The sequence below is a fragment of the Saccopteryx leptura genome, chromosome 5 (assembly GCF_036850995.1).
Source record: "Saccopteryx leptura isolate mSacLep1 chromosome 5, mSacLep1_pri_phased_curated, whole genome shotgun sequence".
In the NCBI taxonomy this organism is placed as follows: Eukaryota; Metazoa; Chordata; class Mammalia; order Chiroptera; family Emballonuridae; genus Saccopteryx; species Saccopteryx leptura.
Genome location: NC_089507.1, coordinates 162247469 through 162274929, shown reverse-complemented (window position 1 = coordinate 162274929; position 27461 = coordinate 162247469). Strand labels below are relative to the sequence as shown.

Genomic DNA, 27461 nt, shown 5'->3' with positions numbered 1-27461 from the left:
CCGATGGAATGTTTTTAGTGATCAGGGTTTATCCTCACTCGTGGAAAAGATATTCTCGCGATATGTTGCATTTGGGAAATAGAAGCTAACTTCATGGCCTGCCTGAATCACTCCACCTGGCCCTCTGGAAGACCAGGTTTCTGGGAACTGGAGGTGTGGAGCCAAGACTGTGGGTTGCAACCTAGGTGAGTTAAGCACCCGGACTGTGTTCCAAGGCCAGGGAGCGCTCCCCTTATTGGCTGGGTAGGGGTGTGGTCGTAACAGCCAATATAATCACTGGACCAGTGATATATTGTAACGGGCAGTATAAAACGATTCTTTCTTATAAATAAATAGCTAATAGCTTGCATTCTGCTTAGAGAGGATAGCGAGACCTTTATATCAAATAGGCACAGATTATGGCAAATTAAGCACGCACACTAAAAGTCACTTTCTTACCTGAGTAACTGCTTTCATTTTGGTCCATCGCTGCTCCTGAGGGACAGAGAGACCGGAGACCTAGAAAATAGCAACAACAACCTATTAATTTTTAGTTCTGAACCATGTAAGACCCTTATATGCCGAGAGCACGTTCACAGCCGTGCCTCCTTTGTTTACACATAGCTGGCCAGGTGCATGGAAAGAGGCCGACTCCCTGTGTTTTACAGAGAAATTGAGTCACTTGGGGGGTCGGGCAGCATGGTCCAAACGGACAAGGCACAGAACACCCATGGCTACAGGTTAAAGCCCCAATTCTTCCTGTTGAGCGCGATTTATTGGCATTAGACTAAGAAAACTCTCTCTGCCAGTAATGTGTAAACTAAATTGCAGGAAGTTTACAGTTCCCGGAAGCTGGCTTCACGTAAGCCCCAGAAAGTCACTCTAAACCATTTGCCTTAAAAATAGGGCGAATTTACTCCTTAAAAAACTGGAGGGGGTGGGGGACACAGCCTGGAAACTAGAAATCAATAGGGCAGAACTTTCCTGGAAGGTGGGCTTACCTGATTTATCGATAAAAGACACCGACGGCTCCGCGTTCAAACCGGTGACCTCCCAGCTCAGCTCCAATTGCAAAAGAAAACAGAAACCCAGGTCTGTCTTCTTCCTCTGTTCCCTCCACCGAGCTTCCCCGCCACAGAAAGCCCCACCGTGTGTCAGTCTGACATTCCCACTTATGCCACATAAGCAAAATAAAGAAGTTCACGTGGGAGGTGTAATCAGGAGTGATTTGCTGTCCTGTTGACCAAGTGTCGTTTCTTGTCAAAAGAGAAAATGACTTCAGCTGGACAGGGAAGCCAGGCAGGTCCCCGGGAAGCTGGTCCATTCAGCTCCTTCCCACTGGGGCTGTGTCCTTGCCAGCACACGTGTGCCTAAATGCCAAGGCGCCCTGAGAAGGAAGTCAGCCTCATCACTAGCAGCCAGTGTTCTGAAAGCAGTCACATGGGGGAGGAGGGAAGGCATGGGTCAGGGGACACCTCTGATAGGGGACAGCACAGAGTGAGACGGGGGGGAGCCTGACAAAAGCTGTGTTGTCCCAGTCAGACAGAGAGTAACAGTCACCAACCCTCACAGCAATGTGAAATGGCTCACTCTTGGCCTCCCTGGGAGCCCTGTCTCCCTTTCCTGTCCAGCCCTGTCATTCCAGGGAACACATTTCTCAGAGATGACGATCTAGATGGTGTCTACAGTAATAGCTGGGAATGTCTACAGTCAGCACAATCAAATCAAAGAGTTAAGGGGAGATCATTCAAATGTTCTTGTTCCTTGTTTATCTGATGGTCATGGTAGCAGGGGAGAGAGAATAGGGGACTTAGATTGCCTTTAAATTCACAGACCAGCAGTGACATGTATTGCTCTCTGTACCCAACCTTCCATGAGGAGTAATCGCAGGGTCCTGACCTCACTACCAGAGGGACCTGGACGTGTGTGAACACCACTCTGTCACACACTGTATCACTTTGTCTTGAATTCTTCTGGTCCTTCACTGGGCAGTCCCTTAAGTGTGCTTAAAGTGCAACACAACATAGTCAACTCCTGCTTAGTATCAGTAATCTGTCCCTAAAAATACAGCATTTCGTATCACAGTACTAACAGGGACTATTTCCTAATTTTGATATGCAAAACAAATATAATGCAATTTATGTCAAACCCAAAGTTCATTGTATTGTATTAGATTATGTTAGTCCTTCTGGAAATTGGCTGTACTTATAGGTGTATTTATATCTGCATTTTAAAACCGAGTTTCCTCTTTAATATAAAATAAAAAATTACAGGGGCTTTAAAAATAATCTACATTGAATAAATTCTTTAGTGCACTATGAATTTACTGACATTTTTATGATAGTTTTTCTTCTCACGTATATTACATACTTTTTCTTATCTATGTGCTTGTGTGTTCCATCTCCTTTTTTCATTTTAAGTTTTTGTTTTAGTGTAATGTACACAGAAGGAAGGGCTTGTGTAAGTTTGCAGCTCTCTGAATTGTCACAAACTGAACACAACTGAGGAATCAGCACGCAGGTAAAGAAACAGAACATTGTTCCCTCCAGCAGTGACCTCTGGGCTGGACTTCTAATAGAATAGATTAATTCTAGCTGTTATTGTTCTTTATATAAACGTAATCATGGGCTTTGTATTCTTTGGTATCTGGCTTTTTTTTTTTTTGGCTTATCATTACATTTTGAGATTTGTTCACGTTATATATAATATGTAACAATAGATTGTATATTCTCAGTGCTATATGCTATTCCATTGTGTGACTGCAACCTAATTTTTATATATAATTTATAATATAAATATATCTTTTATATAATTAACCTAATTACTTTGGGCTATATTGTTTTTTGGTTTTCATTTTTAAATATTTTCCAGCTCTTTTATTTTATTTTCTGGCTTTAGTGAGGTAAAATTGACAGTAAAATTTTCTATATTGAGTACACAATGGAATTCTATGTGACCTTAAAAAAGAATTAAATCTTACTGTTTGCGACAACATGGATGGACCTACAGGATATTATGCTAAGTGAAATAAGTCAAAGGAAGACAGATACTGTACGGTTTTGCTTATATGTGAATCTAAAGAACAAAAACAAACAAAACAGAAACGGACTCAGCATCAGAGACCAGACTGCCAGTTGACAGAGGGTTGGGGGAGTGAGGACTGCGTGAAAAGGTGAAGGGATTAAGAAGAACAGACTGATGGTCACAAAACAGTTATGGGAATGGAAAGTTTAGCATCGGGAATATAGTCACTAATATTGTCATAACTGTGTAAGGTGACAGGTGGGTACCAGACTCATCAGGGAACCACTTCCTAAGGTATATAAATATCTAACTAATATGCCATACATCTGAAACTAATATACTATTGAATGTCAACTGTAAATTATAAAAAAAAGTTAAAGAAATCAATAACGTTTTTAAATCTCAAAAACATGGGTCCTATGGGAAACTCACTGACATCAGGTGAGACAAAACACTGTAGGCCTATTTGCTTCAGCTCCTAGGATCTGACGTGTCATATCTGTTAGGTTCGGGGAGGTGTGCTGTGGCTGCCAGAGTCTAACTCTTGGAGGAGCAGGAACAGGGAATTGCTGACAGGGTCCCTGTGAGGCTAAGAACAAAGAGATCAGCACAAAGTTGGGCAAACATCCTGCATTCTATTGGTCAGAGACCCTTATCAGAAGTTTATGTTTGAAATTCGCCACTGAGCTAAACCCTTCCCCTGTTGCTATGTTGTGCGCGACCCCCCTAGCGAATAGCAAACTGCCACATTGCTTCTGTATAATGCTTGCTCACTTAGGATATATAAGGACCTAGTTGTAAGCACCAGGCGTGACTCTCGTTTGCAGCCCCTTGTAGGTACGGTGTCTCTGAATGCCTTGAGGGTTCGTCCCTGTGCAGGTTAAACTTGGCCAATAAAGTAAGATCTAAACCCCTGAAAGTCTCTGACGTTTGTTCTCACGCTTAGTAGATACAACAATATCCAGCTGTTGATATCACAAGGCATGCTAACAGGTAGAAGAAAAAATACAACCTGAAGACACAAAGCAAATAGTATTAGAACCACTCAGGACACAGATTTTGGAGTGGTCAGACACTGAATGTGTGTGTGTGTGTGTGTGTGTGTGTGTAGACACATATATTGATATAAAGAGATTTATTATTAAGAATACTTATTTATTATGAAGGATTGGCACACATGATTTATTATAAGGAATAGGCTCATGTGACTATGGAGTTAACAGTCCAAAGATCAGTAGTCAGCAAACCAGAGTCTCAGGAGACCCGATGGTGTCGTTCCCATATGAAAACATTTGGTTGAGACTTATGATATTTCAGTTCAAGTCCAAAGTCTTGCTCTGAGAGAAAATATATAAAGGAAGGAGGAGTTGGGGGAAGAAAAGAGACTGAGTTTCTGTCATGACAGTGAAGGCGTAGGACAGCTACAGGACTCGGCCGTTCTCCAAAGTGGGGGAGTAGTTAACAACCATTGCCCTCAGGTAAAATCCTTTCCTTCAGCCTCTGAGTTCTAGTTATGCTAGCTCAACGTCAAAATAATAACAGTCTCCTGCTCTTGTTTTTCCTGCTTCTGTTACTGAGGCTGCAGGCCACATGCAAACAGCAGGGTTTCTGCAAATAGCCAGGCCTGGGTGTTCCCACCCACTTCCTGTCTCTCAGCACAGCAGGCAGCCCTCTGTCTCCAGCTCTGTAGGAGAGGGATTTCCAACATGGTTTGCTGAAGAATATAAACAATGCTTTCTTTATATTCAAAAGTCTGCAATACCTTGTCTTACTTCTTCCCGTCAAGGCCTCCAGAAGCCTAGGATGTGTCAGCCCCAAAAGGAGAAACTGAGACCTTGCAAGAGCCCACAGTCCTGGGAGTCGAGGGACATGACCATTCTTCCTGTTCAACAGCAGGCCGGGTGGTTAGTCCCAGGGTGTGAATGAGTGTGCCTGTGTCTGTGTGTATGTTTGTGTATGTGTTGTGTTTGGGAGTGTGTGTGTGTGTGTGTGTGTGTGTAGTGCGTTTTTATATGTGTTAAGTTGGTGTGTTTGCATGTTTGTGCGTATATATATGTGTATTTATGTTTCTGTGTGTCTGTTGTCTATGTATCATGTATGTGAGTGTATGTGTGTATTGTTTTTATATGTTTGTGAGTGTGTGTGTACTTGTGTATGTTGTGTTTGTGAGTATATGTGTGTGAATTTATGTATTATGAGATTTTCTTGTGTCTGTGAGTACATTGTGTGAGCGGCGTGTGTTTTGTGTTTGTGTGTGTTATGTCTGTGTGTACGCGTGTTTGTTGCATATATGTGTGTGTTTGTGGTATTAGGAAGAGCTGCGGCTAAAAAATGAAGAGAACTTTGTACCCTTTATGCCCTGCCTCAAAGTCACTGCTGAATGTCAGGGACAAAGCTTCAGTGAGTTTCACTTCCTGAGAAACATAACAGGGTGACGTATGTGCTCCGTGTTCTGTTGGACTCAGCACTACGAGTGTAGCAAGGTGGGGGCTCTGGTCAGGGCAGGACCTATAGAGACCCCGCGAGTCAGGTGTCCCCACACCCCAGAGCCTTCACCTGGAGACAGTCCCTGGCTGTGTCTTTCCGAGTGTCCTGCGTGCGTGTCCTGGCAAACAGCCCTGGGGCCATGTATTTTCCGTCCCAACCCCACAGAGGAGCTCGAGCAGACACACAGGATGGGACAGGGAACTATGAGGCAGTACGGGTCACAGCAGAGTACATTTCTCTGTCACCAGGAGGAGGATGGGAGCTCCTGGTGGGGTGACACGGCCCTCTTTGCCAAGACTAGGAGTTGCTCTAGAAAATGTCAGAAAATGTGTTAGTATCTTATAAGGAGCACAGGGACATCTAGCTCAGGACCAGCATTCGCACTTATGGGGACACTGAGACCCAGGCAGGATGACCATGCTAATTGATGGTCATGGAGATGGGACTGAAGTCTCCTGGCTCCGGGCAGGAGTGTTTCCAAACTGTGAAGTTCCTGTTCCGAGGCTACTGGCCCCCTCACCACAGTGCCCTCCCACCTACCCCAGCCTCTGCCATCCTCACTGCCAGGCCTTCCCCAGGGACCAGCCCCGGCGCCAGTATGCCCAGCACCCGGCAGCCAGCTCCGCACTGCTGCCTACCACTCATGCCCTCTGCACTGCTGGCCACACATCTCCCCATGGCCCCAGGACATCTCCCCAGCACCCCGGGACACGACTGCAGACCTGCTTCTGTATGTCTGCCCCTTCCTCCTCCTCACAGGGCAGCCCCGGACCTGCGGTCTACCTGTATACCATCCGTTCCTCAGGGTGCAGGGCGACTGCACCTTACCCGTGCAATCGCATAAATTGAGGATAGAGACCACAGAGGAGAAAGAGAGACAAACAGAGAGAAACTGAGAGAGAAGGATGGGACAGACAGACACAGAAATGAGAGAGAGACAGAGACAGAGAGAGAGAGACAGAGAGACCATTCCCTAAAGGAGGTAGAGAATGTCTCAGGCCTTCCTCCCCACTCCTCACTCAGTCCACCCCCAGCCCAAAGCAATGCAGAAACTTCCTTCTAGCAAGAGGATGGCAAATTCAGGAGTCTCTTAAAACTCAGATAAACCATCAAGCAGACCTGTTATTTCTCCAGGTGGAGGAAGAGTATGAGCTGACTCCCCCGGACAGTCCCACAGCTGTGCTGCCCCAGCGCCCTGAGCAAGACGTGTCTGGAGGTGAAACGACTTTCCAGGGTACAGGGACCTGAGCGACGTGTGGGCAGGGCCTTGTGAGGTGCAGGGGTGTGCTTGGAGAGGCAGCGGGGCACTGCGCAGTCAGGATGCCCCCATCAGAGAGCCTTTGCATGGGGCCTGGCCTACCTTGACTCAGTAAGAGGGAAAGGCCCCCCCGGCAGGCACAGTGGGAGAAAGGAGGTAACAGAGGGCATCAGTCATGCCCTCTGGAAGGGGATGTGACAAGATGACGAGCCCTGGCAAAGGCTTGCAAGCCAATAGGCCCTATGGGGGCTCCCAGCGCGTTCAGATGTGGCAGCGTTCAAGGTCACAGGGGCTGTGACCGAGCAGCAGCCTCAGACCCAGACTGGGCCTTCTCAGGGGTTCTCCCCCTAAGCTATTGCGTCAGGGTCAGGCGCTTAACAGTCATGGGCTGAACTCCGTCTTCTGTCTAACCCGGGGAGAGAGAGTTTAGGAGTGCTGGCAACCCATCCATTTCCTGGCCAGAAGAAATGACTTGTGCTTTATTATGTATCTGAACACAAATGACTTTCTCACTATATGCACGTCAGTGGCCTGAGTCATTGGGAGAGAGCCATATTAATAAACCTCATGGGAAAATTATCAACATAGGTGCTGACACCTGGTTTGCCCTTTCTCGTGGCAATCGAGGTTAAATATTGCTTCTAAAACCGTCTTCTGAGCTGCAGCAGTAGATTTGGGGTGAATTGGCTTCAGGCTTGCCCGGATGGGGGTTCCTGTCTTCAGCCAGCTTCCAATCAGCAGGGAGGCAGAAGTGAACACACCACCTTCACAGTCCTCTCAGAGCCTACTGGGGGACTGCAGGGAGCCAGCATCCTCAGTCAGACCTGGCTGGTGGGTCAGTCAGCCGAGGATGCCACTCCTGCCTCTGGGAGGGTCAGGGCTGTCACTCAGACACATCAATGTTGCCAGTGAGGGACAGAATTGGCAACCAGAGGTGCCCTTTGATGGGTCTCTATGTGCTCTGGGTCAGAAACCTGAAAGGCCAGGTGAAGGAAGTCTCTTCCCCTCCTTCAGCCCCTTGTTCCTAAAATCTCACCGTTAGGTTTTTCAATATTAGGTTGGCAGCAAAAAGTCTTCTGTTGGCCAACGGATCCTGTATTCTGCTGGGTGGGACTATTCAGCCCAAACGTCAAGGATGTAGCCTAAAAATGTGGACACAGTGTGCCCCTGTGCTGTAGAGCTTGGGATCTGGCTATTAAGTCCCACCATCCCCATGTTCTCTGTTGGAAAAGATGACAGAGGTGATATGGTCAGTCACCTGAGGACAAGACCACACAGGGCCACATCATGAAGAATTCAAAACAGGGACTCAAACAGGCATTTGTACACTCATGTTCACTGTAGCCTTATTCACAATAGCAAAAGTGGAAACAACTCAAGTGTCCATATATAAATAAACAAAATGTGGTCCATCTGTTAGAATGGAATATTACTTGGCCATGAAAAAGAGGAAAATTCTGACACATGCTACATACAGTACAACTGAATGTTGAAAACACTCCTCTAATTGAAACAAAACAGAGACAGAAAGTCATATGTGCAGATATCCACTTATCTGAGGCCCTTAGAATAGTAGAATTCATAGAGACGGAAAGTAGACTGCTGGTTAGAGGGGTTCAGTGGAGGGAAGAATTAGGAGTTACTATATATTTTGTGGGGACAGAGTTTCGGTTCTGGGTGATCAAAAGTTCTTGAGATGCATAGGAGTGATGACCACACAGCAATGTGAAGGCACTCATGTCACTGAACTGTACACCTCAAAACAGTTAAAACACTGATTTTTATGTTATACATATTTTACCACAATACAAAAAAAATTTGTTTAAAGAGAAGAATGTGAGCCCCGGGCAGGTCCATGGTAAAGATATTGACCTTTGTCCCTCCTGCCAGGACAACCAGCCCCTGAGGTCAGGGAGTTTATCCAGGGGTGAGGTTGCTGATGAGGCTGAATGGGGTGCCTGGGCTCTAACCCACTCCCTCTGCTCTCTCCTGACACTCCAGGTCCGAGGGCGGAGGAGCAGAACCCCCAGAGGCTGAGGCTCATCCTGGTGGGGAAAACCCGCACCAGCGGAAAAAGCGGGATAAGGAACAGCATCCTGGGCAGGTCAGCATTCACCTCCCACCCCAGCTCAGCGCTAAACCAGTGACCACGGACGTCCGCAGCGGAGCCAGAGACTAGGCGGTGAAGACACTGGAGGTGATCGACACCCCCGATGTGTTGTCCCCGCAGCTCCCACCAGCAGTGGCCACTCAGGGCTGCTGTGCGGCCATCGCCTCCTCCTCCCCAGGGCCACACGCGGTGCTCCTGGTGACAGAGCTGGGCCGGTTCACCGCGGAGGACCAGCAGGTGGTCCGGCGCCTGCAGGAGGTCTTTGGAGTGGGCGTCCTGGCCTACACCGTCCTGGTCTTCACGCGGAAGGAGGACGTGGCTCTCTGGACGAGTACCTGCAGGAGACCGACAACCGGGAGCTGGCCTGGCTGGACGCTATCTGCGGGCGCCGCCACTGCGGCTTCAACAACAGGGCAGAGGGCGCGGAGCAGGAGGCCCAGCTGCAGGAGCTCCTGCGGCAGGTCGGGTGGTCCTGGGGGAGCACGAGGGCCGCCACTACAGCAACGAGATGTACCGACACCGCGGGCAAACCCTGCTCCGGGACAGGCAGGGTCAGTGGTCAGCCCCGGGCCACGGCGCAGAGGATGGGCCTGTTAATGAGTCCTGCTGGGAGGGCCTGAGACTCATCCAGAGGGCATCTGAGGACACTCACAAATGCCTCCTAAGGGGGGCACCCATCTGAGCACATGGCAGACTCCAGCCAGAGACAGCTGCTTCCAGCGAGCCTCCCTCAGCCCTGTGTCCCCTCCTGCCGGCTCTTGCCCTCCCTGGGTCACTGCCCAGGCCCATCTCCAGGTCACTGTCAGGAGGGTCTCAGAGTCTGCAGCTCCCTTACTGGTCCTTCCTGGCATCTCCCGAGCACGTGGTGCTCCTTGCTCTGTGCCCTGCAGCACGCTGTCCCAGGGGGCACCTCTCCTGGCATTGACATCACATTTCCTCACATTCTTCTCTGCACCCCTATAGAAGCAAAGCTTCCAGAGGGCAGGTCGTGCCTCATTGTGTCATGTGACCCCCTCAGCGTCCTGGTCACTGGGGTCAGTCCTTAAAGGATGATAGCATATCAGTTTGGGATGTTGACAAGGTGACTTCACAGCCCATAAAGGGGACAGGCATAGTGACTTTTAAGGTACCTGCTGTGCATGGTGGGTCAGGACACAGCAATGGCTCTGAGGCATGTGGGGAGGCAGCTGTGGGGTTGGGGAGGAGAAAGCAAGTAGGAAGAGGGAGGAGGCAGGACGAACAGACCTTTTATTTTCCTCAGTAAGGGGCTCTTGAATCCCAACGAACGAGCCTCGTGAGAACTTCGTGGTGGGAATGAGAGCAGAGGTGAGGGGTATCCCGGAGCCAGGCCTGGTCAGAGGTGGCCCCTACACCTGGTACTGGACACGGGGGCCCAGGAGAAGCACTTCCCTAAGAACGACTTAGGTTAAAGATGTTGTATTAGTTGTATTAGGGTCCCCTCTCATTGTATCTGCCTTCTGATGGTAGAAAACAAACGTGATTTTTAACCTTGTCTCAGCCTGACCTGCCACTCCTTCCCTTCTCATTTTCTAGTGGGGAGAAAGCATGCCTGGGGTCAGTGTCTGAGGGTGTAATGGGGTTCCTCAATAGGGTATTGATGGTCATATAGAGGGAGGCAGAGAAGACAAGGCACCCGTATTGGGGACCAAATAAATAAACAGGGTACTTTTGCAATCTGGACAGAGGTGCTAGGCCCAAACCCCACCTCGTTTGCCTAGTTAACAAAGAGCTACACCTGATTCTCATTTGTCTCACCCATGCTCTCTGGAGGAAGCTGGAAGCTAGTTTCTTATTAATGTAAAGTAGATTTGGATGGTATGGTGGGGGCTGTCTTTGTGTTGCATTGGAAACTTAATTGAATTGCTGATGGACCACATTTTTTCTATGAATAAAAGTGGATGTGCTTCTGGGAGCGCAGGGTTATGGCTAAGGAACAGTAGAGACTGTTTGCCGTGGCATCCTCCCAAACCCATATATATATATATATATATATCTGTCTTTAAGTCCCTGTTTATCAGGTCTGCTGAAGCTCCTCAGTGGATTCCTGATGATTGGTGAGACACCATGATTCTGAATGAGAGACTCACTTTACAAGAACAATTGTGTATGACTTATTTTACTATGCTTTCATCCCCTTTTTCTGTTGAGAATAATTAGAAGACTGGGATAATTCTTAGAGTTGTATTATTATCTTATTTTCTTTAATGTTCTAGATCATTTTATTTCTTTCCTGTTCCATGCCTGGAAAGAGGGTGAAGGGGGATCCTGTTTGGATGTGCCTAGACAAAAATCTCATACGGCTGACTTGAGATTTTTCAATGGAGATTTCTGTTTAGTATTTATCCTTATCATGTACCTATTAAAATAGCCCTATGTAAGATCAAGCAGGCCACATTCTAATCTCTAAAATCTCAGGTTTCACTCTTGATTTGTGTAATTGTATGTGAAGTCTTTGTTTAATGTCTAATGTGTCTGTCTTCAAGGCCTGAATTAAGTTTATACATGCAAAAATTGGAAATGCCGGCTCTAAATATTATAAAAATAAAATATCATTCCTACAAATTTAAAAATTTAATTGGAACAAGTAAAGTGCGCTCATTGAAATTTGGGTAAAATGAAATGTAGATTCTAAAGACTTTCTAATTTGGCCAAACTGCTCCAAGATAACGTTGCTGCAGCTGCAACGCTTGAAGCAGGGTGGATTTGCTTAACAAAGGTGTAAAATTTTTTTTTACTCTTTGAATTGCCTGATGATTGATTGGGTAGAAGTGTTTTGATGGGTGTGGGAATGTTGCTTGAAAGTGCATTTGCTGTATTTTGTTGGAGGTTGGCATTGAGGTGGGTGTTTCTTGCAGCTTTTGAGGTCAAGGTGTTGTGGAGTATACTCAACAAATGCTTAAGGGTCAATTGTAAATAATATTAAAAAAAGAGGGGGGGAAGTCATGTCCTGGAACTCCTGCAAATCTATTTACTTTGAAGAATTTCTTTTTTAAATTTTTTTATTTTTTTTTATTTTTCTGAAGTTGGAAATGGGGAGGCAGACAGACACCCACATGCGCCTGACCAGGATCCACCTGACATTCCCACCAGGGGGCGATGCTCTGCCCATCTGGGGCATCGCTCTGTTGCAACCAGAGCCATTCCAGCGCCTGAGGCAGAGGCCATAGAGCCATCCTCAGCGCCTGGGCCAACTTTGCTCTAGTGGAGCCTCGGCTGTGGGAGGGGAAGAGAGAGACAGAGAGGAAGGAGAGGGGGAGGGGTGGAGAAGCAGATGGGTGCCTCTCCTGTGTGCCCTGCCGGGAATCGAACCTGTGACTCCTGCACGCCAGGCCGACGCTCCACCACTGAGCCAACCGGCCAGGGCCTGAAGAATTTCTTTTGAATACTGATATACAGGAGATGCCAAACATCTTTCTTTTGCAAACTTCTACCCTCTTTTATTTGATCCAGCTAGTAACACTGTTTTGTCTTTTTCTAAATAGTTCCAGATATACAGAAAAAGTTTGTATAGGCAGATGTGGACCCTCAAATCCCTCAGCGAGATCTGAGCATGGCTTTTAAGGTCTTTAATGACCAAGAGGAAAAGAAAAGGCAGACAAAGCCCAAAAGATACCAGGAAAAATACCAGCTCTTGGCATACATCCTTCAAGGCCCCAGTGCCCCAAAGGAGCCTCACAGGACTCATCAGGGCCCTGTTTCCAGAGTGGAAAGGAAGGTCATTGAGCTAAAGCCTGCCAGGCTTCTCTACCCCTACCAGGGATATACCTTTGCTGTGGAAAATAAGGGACACTGGAAGGTAAGCTGCCCTCTCACTCCTCTAAGGAAGGGTTACTCTCTTCTAGCCCTGCTCTAGCCACCTGTGACCTAACCTTGCCCAGCCTACTGGGGCTTGCCACTAAAGGCTAAAGGTGCCCAGGGCTGTCAGCCCCATCTCACATCACCATGGACAGGCCTAGGGTATTTCTTCCAAGTAGCAGGTAAACTGATCTCGTTTCATGTGGACATGAGGGCCACTTACTATGCCTTGCCTAAATATTTGGATTTTTTATTCATCCCTCAAAGATCTCTGTGGGTATTGATAATCTTTATTTTTTGCTGCTTTGTTTAATATATAGTGTTTCTTTTATTCCTCCTGCCTTAATACCCCATGCCTATTTTAGGCTGGGACCTGCTCCTAATTTAGATGAATTTACCCCTGCCACCCAGCATAGTTTATCCCAAGGTTCTCTTCACCTCACCATGGCTGCAAAGCTCCAGGGAAAGACACCTGCGTTCATCTCTCCAGTTTAAAGAAAATGGAATCTCCATCTCCATATGTGCTGCAGATGGCTTTACCAGTCTACCTGAATCATTACCAGCTAGAAGCAGTGGTCATTGGATTTGGACTCTAGCTTCAAAGTGTGGAAATGTGACCAGAATTCCAGTGCCTTGTGGACTTTTCCAGATTGTGTGTGACTCCTGCTTTTTGGGACAGTTCTCAGACTGAAGTGGGGTTGGGTTACATTTACAAATAATATGAAGTGATGATGGTGTCAACATGGACTTGGTGAAATTACATTAACATATTAAGGACATTTAAGACTGTAAGAATTTTATTATAGATCCTGTTTTATTGGTTAAGACTTTGCTTGATAATCTAATCACTTAATTGTATTAGGACACTTGTTATAGTATCTGTTAGCATTGGCTATTTTAATTTTGTTGTTTATTTTATAGTTTTCCAGTCTGCCTCTAAATCAGAACATGGGAATTCAGATGACTATGATTCACAGCACACGAATTGAAGTTTTAAAAAGTAAAAGTAAAAAGGGGGATATGTTGGGGACTGAATAAGTAAACAGGGTATTTTTGCAATCTGAACAGAGGTGCTAGGCCCAAACCCCACCTCATTTGCCTAGTTAACAAAGAGCTGCACCTGATTCTCATTTGTCTCACCCATGTTCTCCGGAGGAAGCTGGAAGCTAGTTTCTTATTAGTGTAAAGTAGATTTGGAGGTATGGTGTGGGTTGTCTTTAGAGTTTCCTTGGAAACTTAATTGAATTGCTGATGGACCACATTTTTATCTATGAATAAAGTGGATGTGCTTCTGGGAGCACTGGGTTATGGCTAAGGAACAGTAGAGACTGTTTGCCATGGCATCCTCCCAAAACTATATACATACATATATATATATATAAATATATATATATATATATATAAATATTTAAGTCCCTGTTTATCATTTATTTTAATTTTATACCTTTTCAGGTTTGGGACACCGGTATATACTTGTTCTGGTTGGATCCCAACAAACGCACAAAAGTGGCAGCTGAATGACAAACATCATAGGGAGCAGCCTGCCTGGGGAACTAGAAGAAGTCTATGTCATGTGTGTGTCTTTCTGGAGGCCGGTTCCTACAGACAGGGCCCATAGAAGCAGTGTGGACTGGGACCAGAGGATACCTGGGTGGCGGGCCAGCCCTGCCTCTGATTGGCAGGTGCCATCTAACCTCACCAACAGCCCGACACACCTCAGATGCACTTCAGCTGCTGTGATGTTCAAGATGCTCCTTGGAGAGTCCGACCACCTGCGGGAAACTGGATAGTAGGGAACAGGGAAAATGCCCCTGATAGACCCCTGTTTTCCTTTCTTCAAGCCCTGGGGCAGAGGGTCTCCAGCTACCTTCTGTAGAAAATGACAGAAGTGAAATTAAAATTTCAGGCCCTGGCTGGCTTGCTCAGTGGATAGATCATCAGCCCAGCAAATGGACCTCTTAGGCCCAATTCCTGGCAAGGATACACAGGAGAAGCTACCATCTGCTTATTTCCTACCCTTTCCCCTTTCTCTGCCTCTTCCCCTGACATAGCCAGTGCTGGGTTCGAGCATTGGTCCGGTTGCTGAGGATGGCTCGGTTGGTCCAAGCGCATCAGCCTCAGGTGGTAAAGATTGCTCGTTGATTCGAGCATCGGGCCCCAGAAGGGGGTTATCAGGTGGATCCCGGTCAGAGCACATGTGAGAGTCTGTCTCAATTTCTCCCTTCTTCTCACTTAATAATAAAATTTCAAATTCAGGACTAAAAGAACCAGGCTTGCCTGGCCTGTGTTGGTACAGTGGATCAAGCATGGACCTGGAATGCTGAGGTCACCAGTTCAAACCCTGGGCTTGACTGGTTAAGGCACATATGGGATTTGACACTTCCTGCTCTTTCCCCCTTCTCTCTCTCTCTCTCTCTCTTCTCTAAAATAAATAAATTTTTTAAAAAGTTAAAAAAAATGAACCAGGCTTTTGCTGTCTTGAAACTTCTCCTAATAAGGCCAAAAGTTGTATCTCACAAGTTTTATTAAAAATACACAGAAATGGAGAATTTATTCAAACAAATAATAGACGAGATCTTCCCAAGCCTGTGGAAAGAACTAAAGCCTCAAGTTCAAGAAACAAACAGAACACCGAGTTTTCTTAACCACAACAAACCTACTCCAAGGCACATCATAATGAAAATGGCACAAACCAATGACAAAGAAAAAATTCTCAAGGCAGCCAGGGAAAAGAAGAATACAACATATAAAGGAAGGCCTATTAGATTATCATCAGATTTTTCAGCAGAAACTCTACAAGCTAGAAGAGAGTGGACCCCAATATTTAAAGTCCTGAAAGAGAGGAACTTTCAGCCAAGAATACTATACCCATCAAAGTTATCCTTCAAGTATGAAGGAGAAATAAAAACATTCACAAATACAGAAAAGATGAGGGAATTTATCAGCAGAAAACCCCCACTCCAGGAAATACTAAAGGGGGTTTTCCAACCAGATCCAAAGAACAAAACAAAACAAAACCACAAGTAAAAACTCCACCAAGAACACAATAAAACCAAATTTAAACTGTGACAACAAAAGCAAAAAAAAAAAGGAGGAGAGGACAAAGATTAACAGTAGCAAAAGACGATGAAGTGCAGAAACACTCGCAAGATAGGGTACTACAATGAATATGGTAGGTACCCTTTTCATTACTTAATGGTAACCACCCTTGAAAAAACCACCACAAAAGCACATGACTTAAAAAAGGTAGCAACAGAGGAAAGATGTATGGAATACAAACAAACAAAAACAAATGATAGAAAAACAAAAGAGAAGAATCAAACAAGATACAGAACTAACAGAAAGCAATTTATAAGTGGCACTAGGGAATCCACAAGTGTCAATAATTACACTAAACATAAATGGATTAAACTCACCAATAAAAAGACACAGAGTAGCAGAATGGATTAAAAAAGAAAATCCAACTGTATGCTGCCTACAAGAAACACATCTAAGCAACAAGGATAAAAACAAATTCAAAGTGAAAGGCTGGAAAACAATACTCCAAGCAAATAACATCCAAAAAAAGGCAGGCGTAGCAATACTCATATCTAATAATGCTGACTACAAGACAGTAAAAGTACTCAGAGACAAAAATGGTCATTTCATAATGATTAAGGGGATGCTAAATCAAGAAGACATAACAATCCTTAATATATATGCACCAAACCAAGGAGCACCAAAATATATAAGACAGCAATTTATTGACCTAAAAACAAAAACTGACAAAAATACAATCATACTTGGAGACCTCAATATACCGCTGACGGCTCTAGATCGGTCATCCATACAGAAAATCAATAAAGATATAGTGGCCTTAAACAAAATACTAGAGAACCTGGATATGATAGATATCTATAGGACACTTCATCCCAAAGCGACAGAGTATACATTTTTCTCTAGTGTACATGGAACATTCTCAAGAATTGACCATATGTTGGGCCATAAAAATAATATCAGCAAATTCAGAAAAATTGAAATTGTACCAAGTATATTTTCTGATCATAAAGCCTTGAAACTAGAATTCAACTGCAAAAAAGAGAAAAAAAACCCCACAAAAATGTGGAAACTAAACAATATACTTTTAAAAAATGAATGGGTCAAAGAAGAAATAAGCGCAGAGATCAAAAGATATATACAGACTAATGAAAATGACAATACAACATATCAGAATCTCTGGGATGCAGCAAAAGCAGTGATAAGAGGGAAGTTCATATCACTTCAGGCCTATATGAACAAACAAGAGAGAGCCCAAGTGAACCACTTTACTTCACACCTAAGGAACTGGAAAAAGAACGAAAACAATCCAAAACCAGCCAAAGAAAGGTGATAATAAAAATAAGAGCAGAAATAAATGAAATAGAGAACAGAAAAACTATAGAAAAATTAATAGAACAAGGAGCTGGTTCTTTGAAAAGATCAACAAAATTGACAAACCCATGGCAAGACTTACCAAGGAAAAAAGAGAAAGAACTCATATAAACAAAATCCAAAATGAAAGAGGAAAAATCACCATGGACATTGTAGATATACAAAGAATTATTGTAGATTACTATGAAAAACTTTATGCCACTAAATTCAACAACCTAGAAGAAATGGATAAATTCCTAGAACAATACAACCTTCCTAGACTGAGTCATGAAGAAGCAGAATGCCTAAACAAACCTATTAGTAGAGAAGAAATAGAAAAAAACATTAAAAACCTCCCCAAAAATAAAAGTCCAGGCCCAGACGGCTATACTAGTGAATTCTATCAAACATTTAAAGAAGACTTGGTCGCTATTCTACAGAAGGTCTTCCAAAAAATTGAAGAAGAAGCAATACTTCCAAACACATTTTATGAAGCTAACATAATCCTCATACCGAAACCTGGCGAGTATGTCACAAAAAAAGAAAACTACAGACCAATATCTCTAATGAATACAGATGCTAAAATACTAAACAAAATACTGGCAAATCGAACAGAACAACGTATTAAAAAAATAATACATCATTATCAAGTTGGATTCATCCCAGAATCTCAAAGATGGTTCAACATACATAAAACGGTTAACGTAATACACCACATCAACAAAACAAAGAACAAAAACCACATTATCTTATCAATAGATGCAGAAAAGGCATTCTATAAAATACAACACAACTTTATGTTTAAGACACTCAACAAAATGGGTATAGAAGGAAAATATCTCAACATGATAAAGACCATATATGATAAACCATCAGCCAACATCATATTAAATGGCATAAAACTGAGGACTTTCCACCTTAAATCAGGAACAAGAGAGGGTTGCCCACTCTCTCCACTCTTATTTAATGTGGTGCTAGAAGTTCTGGCCAGAGCAATCAGACAAGAGAAAGAAATAAAAGGCATCCATATCGGAAAAGAATAAGTAAAGGTATCACTTTTTGCAGATGATAAGATCCTATACATCGAAAACCCGAAAGACTCCACAAATAGATTACTAGAAACTATAAACCAATACAGTAAGGTCTCAGGATACAAAATTAACATACAAAAATTCATAGCCTTTCTCTATGCCAACAATAAAATATTAGAAAACGAACTGAAAAAAATAATCCCCTTCACGATTGCAACAAAAAAAAATAAAATACTTAGGAATAAACATAACAAAGAATGTAAAGGACCTATATAACAAAAACTACAAAGCATTGTTAAGGGAAATTGAAAAAGATACAATGAGAAGGAAAAATATTCCTTGTTCGTGGGTAGGAAGAATAAATAATCAAAATGGCCATATTACCCAAAGCAATATATAAATTTAATGCAATTCCCATCAAAATTCCTATGACATTCTTTAAAGAAATGGAACAAAAAATCATCAGATTTATATCGAACTATAAAAAACCCCGATTAGCCAAAGCAATCCTAAGGAAAAAGAATGATGCTGGGGGCATTACAATACCTGGCTTCAAACTATACTATAGGGCCACGATAATCAAAACAGCATGGTATTGGCAGAAAAATAGACATTCAGACCAATGGAACAGAATAGAAAGTCCAGAAATAAAACCACATATATATAGTCAAATAATTTTTGATAAAGGGGCCAACAACACACAATGGAGAAAAGAAAGCCTCTTTAACAAATGGTGCTGGGAAAACTGGAAAGCCACATGCAAAAGAATGAAACTAGACTACAGCTTGTCCCCTTGTACGAAAATTAATTCAAAATGGATCAAAGACCTAAATATAAGACCTGAAACAATAAAGTACATAGAAGAAGACATAGGTACTAAACTCATGGACCTGGGTTTTCAAGAGCATTTTATGAATTTGACTCCAAAGGCAAGAGAAGTGAAGGCAAAGATAAATGAATGGGACTACATCAGACTAAAATGTTTTTGCTCAGCAAGAGAAACTGACAACAAAATAAACAGACAGCCAAGTAAATGGGAAATGATATTTTCAAACAACAGCTCAGATAAGGGCCTAATATCCAAAATTTACAAAGAACTCATAAAACTCAACAACAAACAAACAAACAATCCAATAAAAAAATGGGAAGAGGACATGAACAGACACTTCTCCCAGGAAGAAATACAGATGGCCAACAGATATATGAAGAGATGCTCAGCTTCAATAGTTATCAGAGAAATGCAAATCAAAACTACAATGAGATACCACCTCACCCCTGTTAGATTAGCTATTATCAACAAGACAGGTAATAGCAAATGCTGGAGAGGCTGTGGAGAAAAAGGAACCCTCATTCACTGTTGGTGGGACTGTAAAGTAGTGCAACCATTATGGAAGAAAGTATGGTGGTTCCTCAAAAAACTGCAAATAGAACTACCTTATGACCCAGCAATCCCTCTACTGGGTATATACCTCAAAAACTCAGAAACATTGATACGTAAAGACACATGCAGCCCCATGTTCATTGCAGTATTGTTCACAGTGGCCAGGACATGGAAACAACCAAAAAGCCCTTCAATAGAAGACTGGATAAAGAAGATGTGGCACATATACACTATGGAATACTACTCAGCCATAAGAAATGATGACATTGGATCATTTACAACAAAATGGTGGGATCTTGATAACATTATACAGAGTGAAATTAATAAATCAGAGAAAACCAAGAACTACATGATTTCATACGTTGGTGGGACATAAAAATGAGACTAAGAGACATGGACAAGAGTGTGGTGGTTACCGGGGATGGGGGGGAGGGGGTGCATGGGAGAGAAGGAGGAGAGGGGGAGGGGGAGTGGGAGGGGCACCAAGCAAACTAGATAAAAGGTGACGGAAGACAATCTGACTTTGGGTGATGGGTATGCAACATAAGTGAATGACAAGATAATCTGGACATGTTTTCTTTGAATATATGTACCCTGATTTATTGATGTCACCCCATTAACATTAATAAAAATTTATTAAAAAAACAAAAAAAAGAAAGTGTGTTAGAATAGGCATTTAAAAGGGAAATGTGAAATAAATTTGGATCAAAAGGTATTTGGTTAGTTTCTAATTAAGATGTAGTTTTTGAGTTGCTTTTGAATGTTTTTGAAGAACAAGTATAATTTAAGATATAGTAAAGCACAGATTTGACATTTTAGCTGAGAGAGAAATACAGTATATATGAAAATGATAATTAATATCAGAATAGGCCCATAGCTAACCTTATGTTCAGGGTTAGATGAAACATAAAACACACAGAGGGATGAACAGGTGGTGGGATTCAGCCAATTCACACAGGTTCAACAGAACTGATACCTAATTTTTGCTGAGTTCGGCGAACCTGTCGTTAGAATGGCACTTGTCATCAGGGTTCTCTCTAAGGTGGGCATCTGGGAAACCACCCAATGTGGAAATCACACATTGACATTCCTTACTCTTTTTTAACATTCATCTGCACAACAGCGTATTCTAAGTGCCTGTAGTAATGTCCATTCCATCCATAGGTGAAAAAAAATTGCAAGTGAGAATGCCAAACAATAAGTAATATGGAAATATCCTAAATAACAGCTTTATTGTTTTTGGTCAGGTATTATTTAATTTAATGTTTTTTCATTAATGTTTTAAAACTCTTTCTTATAACATAATCTAGTTTTGTGTACCTCTTTTATTGTTCTCATTTAAATATTAAATGCATGAAATAATAAACTACCTCAAGGAGAGGGGAGGGAAAGTTTCAGTGGGGTAATCAAGGGGGAAGGAGTTTCTAGATCACTGGCCATAGTTACATACAGATGCTGCTATTCTTGCTGTGTATTGTAACTATGGGATATAGTTAATTGATCACTAGCTGACTTGGTTACCCCTGCTGGCTCCTTTCCCTTGTATTCTTTTTGTTTCTTCATTCTCAGGGAAGAGGGGGCCTGCCACTCCTTCCTCAGCACTGCTCCAGGCCCGTGCTGTTCTCGGCCCCATGAACCCAGAAGTTGCACAGGTGGTAGTACTTGTATATGGTGTAAGAAGGTGGACTAGGTTTATTTATTTATTTTTGCATGTATCTGTTCAATTTTCCAAAGCCATTTGTTGAATAAACTGTTTTAACCCCATTGTAGGGTCTGGTCTCCTTCATCAAATATCAATTGACCATATAGACATGGGTTAATTCTAGACTATTTTGTTTCATTGACCTATGTCTATTTTTATGCCATTACCATGTTGTTTTGCTTACTATAGTCTTACAGTATAGTTTAATATAAGGTAGTGTGATAGGTATTCTCCAACTTTTTTCTTCTTTCTTAAGATTGCTGTTGCTTTTCAAAGTCTTTTGTGATTTTATATACATTTTTGAATTATTTATAATTCTGTGATAGAAATTGCATTGCATCTATAGATTGCTTTGGTTAGGATGGGCATTTTAATGTTAATTTTTCCTATCCATGAGTATGATATATGCTTACATTGATTTGTATGTTCTTTAATTTCTGTCTTCAATGTCTTTTTAAATTTCTGAATATAAGTCTTTTACCTGCTTGGTTGAAACTATTCCTTGGGATTTTTTTAGAGGCAATTATAAAAGAGATTGTTTTCCTAGTTTCCCTTTCTGATAATTCAATATTGGTGTATAAAAATGCAACTGATTTCTGAATTTTTACTTTGTATCTTGCTACTTTATTTGATTCATTTATCAGTTTTAGTAGTTTTTTGGTGAAATCTTAGGGTTCTTTATATACAATATTATATCATCTACAAGTAATGACAGTTCTACTTTTTCCTTTCATTTGGATGTCTTTCATTTCTTCTTCTCTGATAGCTGTGGTCAGGACTTTTTGTACTATCTTGAATAAGTGTTTAAAGTGGGTATCTATTTCTTGTTCTGGATGTTAAAGGAAATGCTTTTAGTTTGTTTGTTTTCCAAAGTGAGAAGTGGGGGAGAGGCAGACCGACAGACTCCATCATGTGCCGGACTGGGATTCAACCGCATGCCCACCAGGGGGCGATGCTTGTCCCCTCTGGGGCGTTGCTTCCTTGCAGCCAGAGCCATTCTAGCCCCTGAGGTGGAGGCCATGTAGCCATCCTCAGTGCCCCGGCCAACTTTGCTCCAGTGGAGCCTTGGCTGAAGGAGCAGAAGAGAGAGACAGAGAGGAAAAAAGAGGGAAGGGTGGAAAATCAGATGGGCACTTCTCCTGTGTGCCCTGGCTCGGAATCGAACCCGGGACATCCACACGACGGGCCGATGCTCTACTGCTGAGCCAACCAGCCATGGCCGCTTTTAGTTTTTTGTATTGTATATGATGTTAGCTGTGGTGTTTTCAAATACAAGCTTTATGATGTTGAGATATGTTTTCTCTATTCCCACTTTAAAAGTGTTTATCCTCAATGTTTGCTGATTTTGTCAAAATCAATAGATACTTTTTCTACATCTATTGATATGATTATATAATTTTTATCCTATATTTTGTGTATGTGGTATATCATTGTTAGTTGACTTGCAAATATTGCATCCTAGGAATAGATCCCACTTGATTATGGTGTATGATCTTTTGACTGTATTGTTGAATTTGGTTTGCTAGTATTTTGTAGAGGACTTTGCAAGTATGTTCATCAGGGATATTAGCCTATGGTTTTCTTTTGTTGCAGTATCTCTTTCTGGGTTTGAAATAAGGATAATGCTAGCTTTATAAAATGAGCTTGGAAATCTTCTCTCCTCTTGTGGTTTTTGGAATAGTTTTATAAGGATAGGTGTTCATTCTTCTTTGGATGTTTGGTAAAATTCATCTGTGAAGCCATCCAGTCTAAGATTTTTGTTATTGGCAGTTTATTTTTTTATTACTGCTTTGATTTTTTAAAGTTGTAATCAGTCTGTTTAGATTTTCTGTTTCTTCTTGAATCAGTGTTGGAAGATTGCATGTTTCTCCAAATTTATTGATTTCTTCCAGATTGTACAATATTTTGACACATAATTATAGTATTTAAAAATAATTTTTTGTATTAATCTGTATTCAGTAGTTACTTCTCCTTTTTCAGTTCAGATTTTGTTTATTTGGGTTCTCTTCTTTTTTTCTAGATGAGTTTTGTTAGAGGTTTAACAATCTTGTTTAACTTTTCAATGAACCAGCTCTTGGTGTCATTGACCTTTAGTATTTTATTCTGGACTCTATTTCCTTTATTTCCACCATGATTTTATTATTTCCTTCCTTCTCCTCACTTGGACTTTGTGTGTTGTTCATTTTCTAGTTCCTTTATGTGTAAGATTCGATTGTTTATTTGAGTTTTTTTGTTTGTTTGTTTCTTGAGGTTGGCCTGTGATAATGTGAATTTTCCTCTCAGGATTGCTTTTGCTGTGTCGCATAGATTTTGTATTGTTGTGTCTTTATTTTAATTTGTGTCAAGGTGGTTATTTAAAGTGGTTATTGATACGTGCATGTTTATTTATTTATATTTTGATTTCCTTGATCTCATTGTTAACCCATTCATTGTTTAATAGCTTGTTATTTAGCCTCCATGTATTAGTGTGTTTTTCTGTTGTTTTTTTTTTACTTGTAATTGGTTTCTAATTTTATACCATTGTAGTCAAAGAAGATACTTGATATAATTTCAGTCTTTATTTGTTAACACATTTTTGTGTTCTTAAATGTGGGCATCCTAGAAAATGTCTCTTGTGCTTTTGAAAAGAATGTGTGTTCTGTTGTTTGGGGGTGAAACGCTCTGAAAACATCAATTAAATTAATCTGGTCTAGTGTGTCAATTAAAGTCGCTGTTTCCTTGTTGATTTTCTGTCTGAAAGAACAATTTATTGATGTCAATGGGGTGTTAAAATCCCCTACTATGATCACGTTTTCAATCTCTCCTTTATGTCCATTAATATTTGCTTTAAATATTTAGATCCTCCTATGTTGAGTGCAGAAATGATATATATCATTACGTCCTCTTGTTGGGTTGATTCCATTATCACATATCATGTTCTTCTTTGTCTCTTTTCATAGATTTTGTTTTAAAGTCTATTTTATCTACTATAAGTATACTATGCCAGCTTTTTTTCATTTCTATTTGCAGAAAATAGCTTCTTATTCCTTTCCTTTAATGTCTGTTTGTTTTACATTCTGAAGTGAGTCATTTGTAGACAGTGTATATATCAGCCTTGCTTGCTTATGCATTCAGTTACCCTGTGTCTATTCATCAGATAACTTACTCCATTTATATTTCAAGTGGTTATTGATACGTGCATGTTTATTTATTTATTTTTTGTATTTTTCTGAAGTTGGAAATGGGGAGGCAGTCAGACAGACTCCCGCATGTGCCTGGCCGGGATCCACCTGGGGGCGATGCTCTGCCCATCTGGGGCATCACTCTGTTATGACCAGAGCCATTCTATCACATGAAGCAGTGGCCATGGAGCCATCCTCATTGCCTGGGCCAGCGTTGCTCCAATGGAGCCTCAGCTGTGGGAGGGGAAGAGACAGAGAAGAAAGAAAGGGGGAGGGGTGGAGAAACAGATGGGCGCTTCTTCTGTGTGCCCTGACCGGGAATCGAACCCAGGACTCCTGCATGCCAGGCCGACACTCTACCACTGAGCCAACTGGCCAGGGCCAATACAGGCATGTTTATTGCCATTTTAAAATTCATATTGATGTTTCTCCTCTCTTTTATTTCTTCTTCTTCTTAAAGAAGTCCCTTTAAGATTTTTAGTAATATCGGCTTCCTGGTGATGAACTCCTTCAGGAATGTCTTTTCTAGAAAGCTCTTTATCTCTTCTTCAATTTTAAATGATTGCTTTTCTGAGTAGAGTAATTTTGTTTGTTAGTCCTTGCTTTTCATAACTGAATATTGCATGCCAATCTCTTCTGGCCTAGAAAATTTCTATTGAGAAATCAGCTGACAGTCTTATGAGAGCTGACATGTAAGTAACTGTATTTCTCTTGCTGCTTTTAAGATTCTCTCTTTGTTTCTAACTTTTATCCATTTTAATGACATGTCTTGATGATGGTCTCTTTGGGATCATCTTGTTTGGGACTCTTTGAACTTCCTACATGTGTGTCTTTTTTCTTCATCAGGTTAGAAAGTTTTCAGTCGTTATTTTTTCAACGAGGTTCTCAATCTCTTACTCTCTCTTCTCTTTTTGGTACCCTCAGAAGCGGATGTTATGCTTCATGTTGTCCTAGAGGTCCCTTAAACTATCCTCTTTTTTAAACTTTTTTTTCTTTTTACTGCTCTTATTGGATGTTTTCTGCTCTCTTTTCTTCTAAGTCATTGATTCAATCCTCTGCTACACCTAATCTGCTCTTTATTCCATCTGGTGTGTTCTTGTTCTTTTTTATGGTTTCATTGTCCTTTAATATGCTTTCTAACTCTTTGTTAAAGTTCTCACTAAGTTCCTTGAATATCGTATAACCATTTTTATTTTTGACCCATTATCTGCATGATTGCATAACCTCATTTCATTTAGTTTTTCTATGAGGATTCTTTTGCATTTCATTGGGGACATGTTTATTTGTCCATCTCTATGTATTTGAGTCTGTGTATTGGGCATATCTGCAATGTCTCCCAGACTTGGTATGGTGGTGACATTACATAGTAGGTGTCCTGTGAGGTTTAGGGGCAGTCTCCATTATCTCCTAGCTATGCTTAGGTGTTTCAGAAGTGTTTAATGTGTAGAATATGTGAGCCTTTCTGTTGTAGTTGAATCTTGATTGCTGTTGGCCCACCCACGGGTTCAGTTGACCCTCACTCAGGTTGACTGTCGACTATGAGGATTAACCCTGACCACAGTGTGAGAGCTGCTATGTGAGTGCTGACCCCACAAAACAGACTTTGCCCCAGCAGGCACTGGTGCCTGCTGAAATCTCTCTTTGAATGTGTTGCTTGTGGAGCTAATGAGGTCTGAAGTACAACACCATGTATATTGGTTCTGGGGCCTTTAGAGTGTGACCGTGGTGCAGGTCTATGTCAGGAGCTGCCTGGGACTGACCCTGGGTTACCTGTTTGGAACTACAAAGTGATCCACAATTTGTGGCTGCCTCGGCCTGACCTGGGTATGTGTGAAAGGGGACAAGCCACACACCAAGTCTGGCTTCCACCAGCACTGAGCCAGGGAGCAGGTAAAAAAACACGGAAAGTGGCCTCAGATTTGAAAGTGGGCAGGTCTCTTACACAAGCAGGTATGAATAGCTCCTCCGTCACTTTCTCTTTCTTCTTCTCCCTCCTCAATATTCTCACTTACCATTGCCTTGGAAATTAGACACAGGAGCAGGACCCAGATCTTTAGGTAAAGCAATATGTAGGTGTGTGTGTGGCAAGTGGCAGAAAAATGTGAGATTTGGTGCAGAAAGGACCTCTCCCCTGCTTCTATATCTAAAGCCTCCCATCAAACTTGCTCTCAGCATAGATTTCTCATTGCTTTCTGTTTCCCATGTCTGCTGCTTTCAGGTTATCATCTCTTTTAAAGGCTGAGCCCTAAAATTAGTAACCCTCTCAGTGACTGCTGCTCAGAGGGTACTTGTACGCATTAGCGATTCCTTTCACCCTTTGTAGAATGTATAGATAGACCTGAAGCTTGCAGGGAAGGAGCTGTGCTAGTGGACAGAACCAGCCCAAAGAGCTGCAGGTGAGGGAGGAGCACTGAGAAGTTGGAATTCGTATGCACAGCTCCGTGGGCCCCCCTCTGCCCTGGTCACCCACATCAAGTTTGTGGCCAAAACTGATTTGTAAAATGTTGGTGATTTCTCTTCCCAGTTTACAAGAAGCTGTTTCCTAGTCTTTATCATTAAGGGAGTAAAGATACAACTCTTTTTTCAAAGGGAGTGTCTGTCTTTTTAACAGTGTTTCAAGGTTACGTTTGATGGCTCCTTAACAGATGAGCCCGGTCCTTAGCAACAAGCATTTTCAGCCTGTCCCAGGCAACGTCAGCTCCAACACGAGCTCATCAAACACCTTTCCCCATTGCCCAACATTTGTAGGTAGCAAGAAGATACAGTATTTAACATGTCACACCCTGTCTTTATTACACTAAGCATTGACAAATAAGTAAAAGATTGTCTTTTCCGCAGATGCAGGCTAGACAGAAAGATCAGAGTGTAAGCAAGATCAAAGGGATTTTGATCAATGTATTGAACAAATATTTACTGGGAACCACTCTTTGCCTAGTATTGTGTTCGCCTCCAGGAAAGAAGGGAAATACAAAACACAGATGGTCTTATCACCATCACAGAACTCACAGCCTAAAGGGACAGAGTATAAAAAGTGGACAAAAAGCTCCCTGCTGTGACCTGCATTCTATAGGAACCCCTGGGAACGGATGGGAGCAAATAGCAAGGGACCACACCACAGCTTGG

At 42.3% G+C, this 27461-nt stretch overlaps 2 pseudogenes; one reads left to right on the top strand and one right to left on the bottom strand.

Annotated features, from left to right (window-relative positions):
* Positions 1-27461, bottom strand: part of LOC136406420 (GTPase IMAP family member 9-like) — a 421274-nt pseudogene that overhangs the window by 283949 nt on the left and 109864 nt on the right.
* LOC136406593 (GTPase IMAP family member 6-like) lies at positions 94-11263 on the top strand (annotated as a pseudogene).